The sequence below is a fragment of the Tachyglossus aculeatus genome, chromosome 11 (assembly GCF_015852505.1).
Source record: "Tachyglossus aculeatus isolate mTacAcu1 chromosome 11, mTacAcu1.pri, whole genome shotgun sequence".
Classification (NCBI taxonomy): domain Eukaryota; kingdom Metazoa; phylum Chordata; class Mammalia; order Monotremata; family Tachyglossidae; genus Tachyglossus; species Tachyglossus aculeatus.
In genome coordinates this window covers 3,184,952-3,193,984 of record NC_052076.1, presented here as the reverse complement: position 1 = coordinate 3,193,984, position 9,033 = coordinate 3,184,952, and the positions used below count along the sequence as shown (strand labels likewise).

At 55.2% G+C, this 9,033-nt stretch overlaps 1 protein-coding gene across 1 annotated transcript in view; it reads left to right on the top strand.

Moving 5' to 3' along the window:
• Nucleotides 1–1,333: 1,333 nt before the first annotated feature.
• The window catches only part of EI24 (EI24 autophagy associated transmembrane protein), a 34,205-nt gene continuing 26,505 nt past the window's right edge, over nt 1,334–9,033 (top strand). Inside the window, exon 1 of the mRNA XM_038754413.1 lies at nt 1,334–1,468. The gene's annotated coding sequence lies outside the window, so the exon portion shown is untranslated. The remainder of the gene's footprint in view (nt 1,469–9,033) is intronic.

Here is a 9,033-nt window from a genome sequence, read left to right as displayed (position 1 = left end):
TCCTCCCTCCAGAAGGCCTTCCCACACTCAGCCCCCTCCTTTCTCTCCCCCTCCTTCCCCTCCCCACAGCCCCTATATATATAATATATATGTTTGTACGTATTTATTACTCTATTTATTTCACTTGTCCATATTTATTCTATTTATTTTATTTTGTTAATATGTTTTGTTCTCTGTCTCCCCCTTCTAGACTGTGAGCCCACTGTTGGGTAGGGACCGTCTCTATATGTTGCCAACTTGCACCTCCCAAGCGCCTAGTCCAGTGCTCTGCACCCAGTAAGCGCTCAATAAATACGATTGAATGAATGAATGAGCGCTGGCCCCGCCCCTTTCCTCCCCTCCCCCTCTGCGCGCAGGCCCCACCCCCTTTCCTCTCCCCCCCCCCTCCGCGTTGGCTCCTCCTCCTTCCAGCTCTGCGCGTGCTCCGTCCCCTTCCTCCCCGGCTACCCCGCTCCTCTCTTTTCCGCGGAGGCTCCGCCCTTTCCTCTCCCTCTCCCTCCCCCTCTCCGCGTTGGCTCCGCTTCCTTCCAGCTCCGCGCATGCTCCGTGCCCTTCCTCCTCCCCTCCCCGCGCTGGCTCCGCCCCCTTCCGGCCAGCGCAGGCCCCGCCCCTTTCCCCCCGCGTTGGCCCCGCCTCCTTCCGGCTCCGCGCGTGCTCCATCCCCTTCCTCCTCCCCTCCCCGTGAATGGCTCCGCTTCCTTCCAGCTCCGCGCATGCTCCGTGCCCTTCCTCCTCCCCTCCCCGCGCTGGCTCCGCCCCCTTCCGGCCAGCGCAGGCCCCGCCTCTTTCCCCCCCGAGTTGGCCCCGCCTCCTTCCGGCTCCGCGCATGCTCCATCCCCTTCCTCCTCCCCCCCCGTGAAGACCCCGCCCCCTTCCGGTCAGCGCAGGCCCCGCCCCTTCCCTTTCCCTCCCCCCTCCGCGTTGGCTCCGCCTCCTTCCAGCTCCGCGCATGCTCCGTCCCCTTCCTCCACCCCTCTCGGCGCAGGCCCCGCCCCTTTCCTCTCCCCTCCCCTCTCCGTGCAGGCCCCGCCCCCCGTGCAGGCCCCGCCCCTTCCGGTCAGCAATGTCCCCGCCCCTCCTCCCCTCCCTCCGGTCAGGCCCCGCCCCCTTCCGGTCACCTTAGGCCCCGCCCCCTGTCCTCCTCCTCCTCCTCCTCCTCCCCCGCTCCTCCGGTTCCCGGTGTCGCCGCCGCCGCCGGTGGTGCGGTGCTGTGCGGTGTGGGCGCTTCCCAGCCTGCCCCGCGCGGAGGGCCTGGCCCCTGCCCCCCTCCCTCCCCCCCGGTACCCCCCCCCGGTGCCCCCCTCCCCCCCCCCCCCGTGCGCCCCCCGGGCCGGGCCGGGCATGCCCAGTGCGGGCCGTGCGGGTCCCGGCCTGCTCAGGACCGACACCGCCATCGCCACCGGAGACCGGAGCCGGGACCCCGAGCCGGGACCAGCCCGCCGCCACGGGCCCCCACCGGCCCCGACAGGTAGGGCGCCGGCCCCGGACACACCGGACACACCGCGGGCCCGGCTGCCTGCCTGCCTGTCATGATGGCCGTCAGTCCCCCCTCTCCCTCCACACGGGGAGCCCCTTGTTGGCGAGGGACCGGCGCCATCCGGTGCCGACTGGGACTTCCCAAGCGCTCACTACAGTGCTCAGCACGCAGGCAGCGCTCGAGAAATACGATTGAAGGAAGGAGCGTGCGAGGGACCGTCTTATACGTTGCCGGCTTGTGCTTCCCAAGCGCTCAGTACAGTGCTCTCTGCCCGCAGGAAGCGCCCAGTAAATACGATCGAATGAACGAAGGAATGAATGTGCGAGGGACCGTCTTATACGTTGCCGACTTGTGCTTCCCAAGCGCTCAGTCCAGTGCTCTGCACGCAGGAAGCGTTCAGTACATAGGATTGAATGAATGAATGTGCGAGTGGCCATCGGCCAGGGTGTGGGGGCCACACGAAGGGTCCCACTTGGGGTCTGCCTTCCTTCGGGCCATCACGGGGGACGGGGTTTGGGCCTCAGATTGGTGCGGGTGGGTAGGTGGGTGCCCGCGTACATCATCATCATCATCATAATTTTGGTATTTGTTAAGCGCTTACTATGTGCCAAGCACCGTTCTAAGCGCTGGGGGAGATACAAGGTGATCAGGTTGTCCCACGGAGGGGGCTCACAGTCTCCATCCCCATTTTCCAGATGAGGTCACTGAGGCCCAGAGAAGTGAAGTGACACCCAGCCGACAAGGGCGGAGCCGGGATTCGAACCCGTGACCTCTGACTCCCAAGCCCGGGCTCTTTCCACGGAGCCACGCTGCTTCTCTGATGTGTGTGTAGGTGTGAGGGTGACGCCCAGCCCTAGGGGAGGGTGTGTTGGTGGCCGTCACTTGGTCCTGATGCAGGGTGTGGTGTGGTGACCATGTTTGGGTCACGGGCACATGGCCCTGGGTGTCTGAATCGGGGTTTGGGTCACAGGTTTATGGCCCTGGGGTTGTCAGTAGGTGTTTGTGTCAGAGGCACATAGTTCTGGGGTTTGGAGTGTGTGTTTGTGTCACAGACTTGTGGCCCTGGGGTTTTCAGTAGGTGTTTGTGTCAGAGGCACATGGTTCTGGGGTTTGGAGTGTGTGTTTGTGTCACAGACTTGTGGCCCTGGGGTTTTCAGTAGGTGTTTGTGTCAGAGGCACATGGTTCTGGGGTTTGGAGTGTGTGTGTTTGTGTCACAGACTTGTGGCCCTGGGGTTTTCAGTAGGTGTTTGTGTCAGAGGCACATGGTTCTGGGGTTTGGAGTGTGTGTTTGTGTCACAGACTTATGGCCCTGGGGTTTTCAGTAGGTGTTTGTGTCAGAGGCACATGGTTCTGGGGTTTGGAGTGTGTGTTTGTGTCAGAGACACATGGCCCTGGGTGTCTGAGTCGGGGTTTGGGTCACAGACTTATGGCCCTGGGGTTTTCAGTAGGTGTTTGTGTCAGAGGCACATGGTTCTGGAGTTTGGAGTGTGTGTTTGTGTCGCAGACTTGTGGCCCTGGGGTTTTCAGTAGGTGTTTGTGTCAGAGGCACATGGTTCTGGGGTTTGGAGTGTGTGTTTGTGTCAAAGACTTGTGGCCCTGGGGTTTTCAGTAGGTGTTTGTGTCAGAGGCACATGGTTCTGGGGTTTGGAGTGTGTGTTTGTGTCAGAGACACATGGCCCTGGGTGTCCTTGTCGGGGTTTGGGTCACAGACCTATGGCCCTGGGGTTTTCAGTAGGTGTTTGTGTCAGAGACACGTGGTTCTGGGGTTTGGAGTGTGTGTTTTTGTCAAAGACTTATGGCCCTGGGGTTTGGAGTGTGTGTTTGTGTCAGAGGCACATGGTTCTGGGGTTTGGAATGTGTGTTTGTGTCAAAGACTTTTGGCCCTGGGGTTTTCAGTAGGTGCTTGTGTCAGAGACAAATGGTTCTGGCGTTTTGAGTGTATGTTTGTATCAGAGACACATGGTTCTGGGGTTTGGAGTGTGTGTTTGTGTCAGAGACTTGTGGCCCTGGGGTTTTGAGAGTGTGTTTGTGTCAGAGACACGTGGCCCTGGGGTTTTGAGTGTGTGTGTCAGCGACCTATGACCCTGGGCTTTTAAGAGTGTGTTTGTGTCAGAGGCATATGGCCCTGGGTTTTTGAGTGTGTGTTTGGGTTGGAGACATATGGCCCTGGGTTTTTGAGTGGGTGCTTGTGTCAGAGACACATGGCCCTGGGATTTTGAGTGTGTGTTAGTGTCAGAGGCACATGGTTCTGGGGTTTTGAGTGTGTGTTTGTGTCAGAGACTTGTGACCCTGGGGTTTTGAGTGGGTGTTTGTGTCAGAGACACGTGGCTCTGGGGTTTTGAGTGGGTGTTTGTGTCAGAGACACGTGGCCCTGGGGTTTTGAGTGTGTGTTTGTGTCAGAGACACATGACCCTGGGTTTTGAAGTGTGTGTTTGCGTCAGAGACATATGGCCCTGGGTTTTTGAGTGGGTGTTTGTGTCAGACACATGGCCCTGGGCTTTTGAGTGGGTGTTTGTGTCAGAGACACGTGGCCCTGGGTTTTTGAGTGTGTGTTTGTGTCAGAGGCACATCGACTTGTACTTCCCAAGCGCTTAGTACAGTGCTGCGCACACAGTAAGCGCTCACTAAATACGATTGAATTAATGAATGAATGAATGGCCCTGGGTTTTTGAGTGGGTGTTTGTGTCAGACACACATGGTTCTGGGTTTTTCAGTGTGTATTTGTGTCAGAGACTTATGGCCTTGGGTTTTTGAGTGTGTATTTGTGTCAGAGGCACATCAACTTGTACTTCCCAAGAGCTTAGTACGGTGCTCTGCACACAGTAAGCGCTCAATAAATACGATTGAATTAATGAATGAATGAATGGCCTTGGGGTTTTGAGTGGGTGTTTGTGTCAGAGACATATGGCCCTGGGTTTTTCAGTGTGTGTTTGTGTCAGAGACATATGGCCCTGGGTTTATGAGTGTGTGTTTGTGTCAGAGACATATGGCCCTGGGTTTTTCGGTGTGTGTTTGTGTCGGAGACATACGGCCCTGGGTTTTTGAGTGTGTGTTTGTGTCAGAGACATATGGCCCTGGGTTTTTCAGTGTGTGTTTGTGTCAGGGACATATGGCCCTGGGTTTTTCAGTGTGTGTTTGTGCCAGAGACATATGGCCCTGAGTTTCTGAGTGTGTGTTTGGGTCAGAGACCCATGGCCCTGGCTTTTTGAATGTGTGTTTTTGTCAGAGGCATATGGCCCTGGGTTTTTCAGTGTGTGTTTGCATCAGAGACATATGGCCCTGAGTTTCTGAGTGTGTGTTTGGGTCAGAGACCCATGGCCCTGGGTTTTTGCGTGTGTGTTTTTATCAGAGACACATGGCCCTGGGTTTTTGAGTGTAGGTTTGTGTCGGAGACTTATGGCTCTGGGTTTTTGAGTGTGTGTTAGTGTCAGAGGCACATGGCTCTGGGTTTTTGAGTGTGTGTTTGTGTCAGAGACACGTGGCCCTGGGTTTTTGAGTGTAGGTTTGTGTCGGAGACTTATGGCTCTGGGTTTTTGAGTGTGTGTTTGTGTCAGAGGCACATGGCTCTGGGTTTTTGAGTGTGTGTTTGTGTCAGAGACACATGGGTCTGGGTTTTTGAGTGTGTGTCTGTAGGGGGGCAAACCCCATGGCCCTGGGTGTGGCAGCCTCTTGTTTGGTGGGCACTGGGCCAGGCTGGTCATAAGCGCGAGCCCACTGTTGAATAGGGACCGTCTCTAGATGTTGCCAACTTGTACTTCCCAAGCGCTTAGTACAGTGCTCTGCACACAGTAAGCGCTCAATCAATATGATTGAATGAATGAATGAAGAGTGTTTGTGTGTATGGGGGGTCTGGGGGAGCGAGAGAGAGCTATCTCTCCGGGTTGGGTGTGCCCCACGTGTGTGTGTGTGTGTGAGGTCCAGAAGAGCTGAGTGTTTGGAGGAGGCAGAGCGGCACCATCCAGGGGCCCGCCGGGTCCCCGAGAAGCCCGTGGTCCGGTTGCCAACCGCTTTGGCCCCGTGCCCCGGCCAGGCTCCGCCAGGCTCCCCGTCTGCCCTCCCTGATGGATCCATTAAGAGAGGAGCAGAACCGCCCGCTCTCCCCGTTGGAGACAGAAACCATCCACTCCGTCTTCCTCTACTTCCCCCGTCCCGCCTCAGTTTCCCTCCCGGAGCCGTCACTTGTCTTTGAGACATTTTTGGGTCATACAATGAGAGACTCTGAGAAGGAGCCAAATCCCCCCCCGCCCGCCAATAATAATAATAATTGTGGTGTTTAAGCTCTTACTATGTACCAGACACTGTGCATGCACTGGGGTGGATACAAGCAAATCGGGTTGGGCACAATCCCTGTCCTAAGTGGCAGGGGTCACAGTTTCAGTCCCCATGTTACAGAGGAGGTAACTGAGGCGCAGAGAAGTGAGGCGACTTGCCCGTGGTCACCCAGCAGACGTGTCCTTGGTATTCATTCATTCATTCAGTCGTATTTATTGAGCGCTTACTGTGTGCAGAGCACTGGACTAAGTCCAAGGCGGCAACATCTAGAGACGGTCCCTACCCAACAGCGGGCAGACCCGACGTGACCCTCTTGGATTGAATTTCTCAGAGCGTCAGAGGAGGCGGGGGAAGGATTTAGGGTGTGGAAAGAGCTCAGCTGCCATCGCACACCCAGCTGCTGCCCTCTCACTGCAGCCCTAAACAGAAGGGATGTCGGTTTCTGGCCGCCCCCGTTATTACAAGGGGCTTCCAGGCTGTCCATCCATCCCCTGGCCCCCTCCTACCTCACCTCCTTTCTCTCCTTCTCCAGCCCAGCCCGCACCCTCCGCTCCTCCGCCGCTTATCTCCTCACCGGGCCTCGTTCTCACCTGTCCCACCATTGACCCCCGGCCCACGTCCTCCCCCGGCCCGGAGTGCCCCCAATCCCTCTGCCCATCTGCCAAGCTCGCTCTCTTCCTCCCTTCAAAGCCCTACTGAGAGCTCACCTCCTCCAGGAGGCCTTCCCACACTCAGCCCCTTCCTTCCTCTCCCCATCCCCCCGCCTTACCTCCTTCCCCTCCCCACAGCACCTGTATATATCTATGTACGTATTTATTACTCTATTTTATTTGTACATATTTATTCTATTTATTTTATTTTGTTAATATGCTTTGTTTTGTTGTCCGTCTCCCCCTTCTAGACTGTGAGCCCGCTGCTGGGTAGGGACTGTCTCTAGATGTTGCCAACTTGGACTTCCCAAGCGCTTAGTACAGTGCTCTGCACACAGTAAGCGCTCAGTAAATACGATTGAATGAATGAATGAATGAACTGAGCCCCCTTCTTCCTCTCCCCCCTCCTCCCCATCCCTCTGCCTTACCTCCTTCCCCTCCCCACAGCACCTGTATATATGTATATGTGTATTTATTACTCTATTTATTTTATTTGTACATATTCTATTTTATTTTGTCAATATGTTTTGTTTTGTTGTCTGTCTCCCCCTCCTAGACTGTGAGCCCGCTGTTGGGTAGGGACCGTCTCTAGATGTTGCCAACTTGTACTTCCCAAGCGCTCAGTACAGTGCTCTGCACACAGTAAGCGCTCAATAAATACGAATGAATGAATAGAGCGGCAGCGTGGCTCAGTGGAAAGAGTCCGGGCTTTGGAGTCAGAGGTCATGGGTTCAAATCCCAGCTCTGCCAATTGTCAGCTGTGTGACTTTGGGCAAGTCACATAACTTCTCTGGGCCTCGGTTCCCTCACCTGTGAAATGGGGATGAAGACTGTGAGCCCCACGTGGGACAACCTGATCACCTTGTATCCCCCCAGTGCTTAGAACAGTGCTTTGTACATAGTAAGCGCTTAACAAATACCATTATTATTATTCATTCATTCAATCAATCGTATTTATTGAGCACTTCCTGTGTGTAGAGCACTGTACTAAGCGCTGGGGAGAGTACACTCCAACAATAAACAGACACATTCCCCACCCACAACGAGCTTTCAGTCAAGAGGCGGGGAAAGAGTAAGGTCGGACCACCCCCGTGCCCCTGGGGGCAACCCTCAGGAGAGCAAGATGGGCAGTGGAAGCCATCGATCGTATTTGTTGAGCATCTTACTGTGTGCAGAGCGCTGTACTAAGCGCTTGGAAGAGTACGGTTTCCTGCCCACCAGGAGCTTGTAGTCTAGACACAGTGCTTCGCAAGCCAGGGGGCCCAGCGCAATGTGGAGAGAGGGGGTGGGGGAGGGACCCCAAATGACTTTGATTCCTCATCATCATCATCATCAATCGTATTTATTGAGCGCTTACTATGTGCAGAGCACTGTACTAAGCGCTTGGGAAGTACAAATTGGCAACATATAGAGACAGTCCCTACCCAACAGTGGGCTCTCGCCCCGACAGCTCGTCTGGGGCAAAGCGTGGCGGTGTCTGAGCAAAGCGTGGCGGTGTCTGAACGTGAGCGGGCGGCCCCGGTGCTGGGCGGGAGGGCGTCAGAGCCCCCGCGGGGAGCGGGTTCGAGGCTCACAGATTGTATAAATTGGCCCCTTGCGCCCCGCTCCCTGTCTTTCCAGTTCTGCCGGGCACCCCGCCAGCCGGGCCGGGCCGCGGGCTGGCCTTTCCCTGAGCTCCAGGGATCCGAGCGGGAACTGAGGCCCAGAAAAGGCAAGTGACTTGCCTTAGGTCACACAGCAGACGGTGGAAGAGCTGGGATTAGAACCCAGGTCTTCCGACTGCCGCGCCTGTATCCACTAGGCTGCACCACGTCCCCTGTAAGTCACTTGGCCCATGGGACCTGGGGGGGTCATTGAGGCTACTGTGTTCCCGGGGTTTCTTTTCATCATCATCATCATCATCAATCGTATTTATTGAGCGCTCACTGTGTGCAGAGCACTGTACTAAGCGCTTGGCAAATACAAGTCGGCAACATATAGAGACAGTCCCTACCCAACAGTGGGCTCACAGTCTTTTCCTGTTGGTAGCGGGGAACTGCTCCGTTCTAGACTGTGAGCCCGCTGTTGGGTAGGGACCGTCTCTTTATGTTGCCGACTTGGACTTCCCAAGCGCTTAGCACAGTGCTCTGCACACGGTAAGCGCTCAAGCGCTTAGCACACAGTAAGCGCTCAATAAATACGATTGAATGAATGAATAGGCGACAGATCCAGCCAGGAAGTGAGGAAGGTTTGTCCCAGGGCAGTGGCCGGAAAGGAGAGAAGAGAGTCCAGTGCTCTGCACACAGTAAGCGCTCAATAAATACGACTGAATGAGTGAATGAATATATCCTCCTGTATATATGTTTGTCCGTATTTATTACTCTATTTTATTTGTACATATTTCTTCTATTTGTTTTGTTAATATGTTTTGTTGTCTGTCTCCCCTTTCTAGACTGTGAGCCCGCCGTTGGGTAGGGACCGTCTCTAGATGTTGCCGACTTGTACTTCCCAAGCGCTTAGTCCAGTGCTCTGCACACAGTAAGCGCTCAATAAATACGATTGAATGAGTGAATGAATATATACTCCTGTATATATGTTTGTCCGTATTTATTACTCTATTTTATTTGTACATATTTCTTCTATTTGTTTTGTTA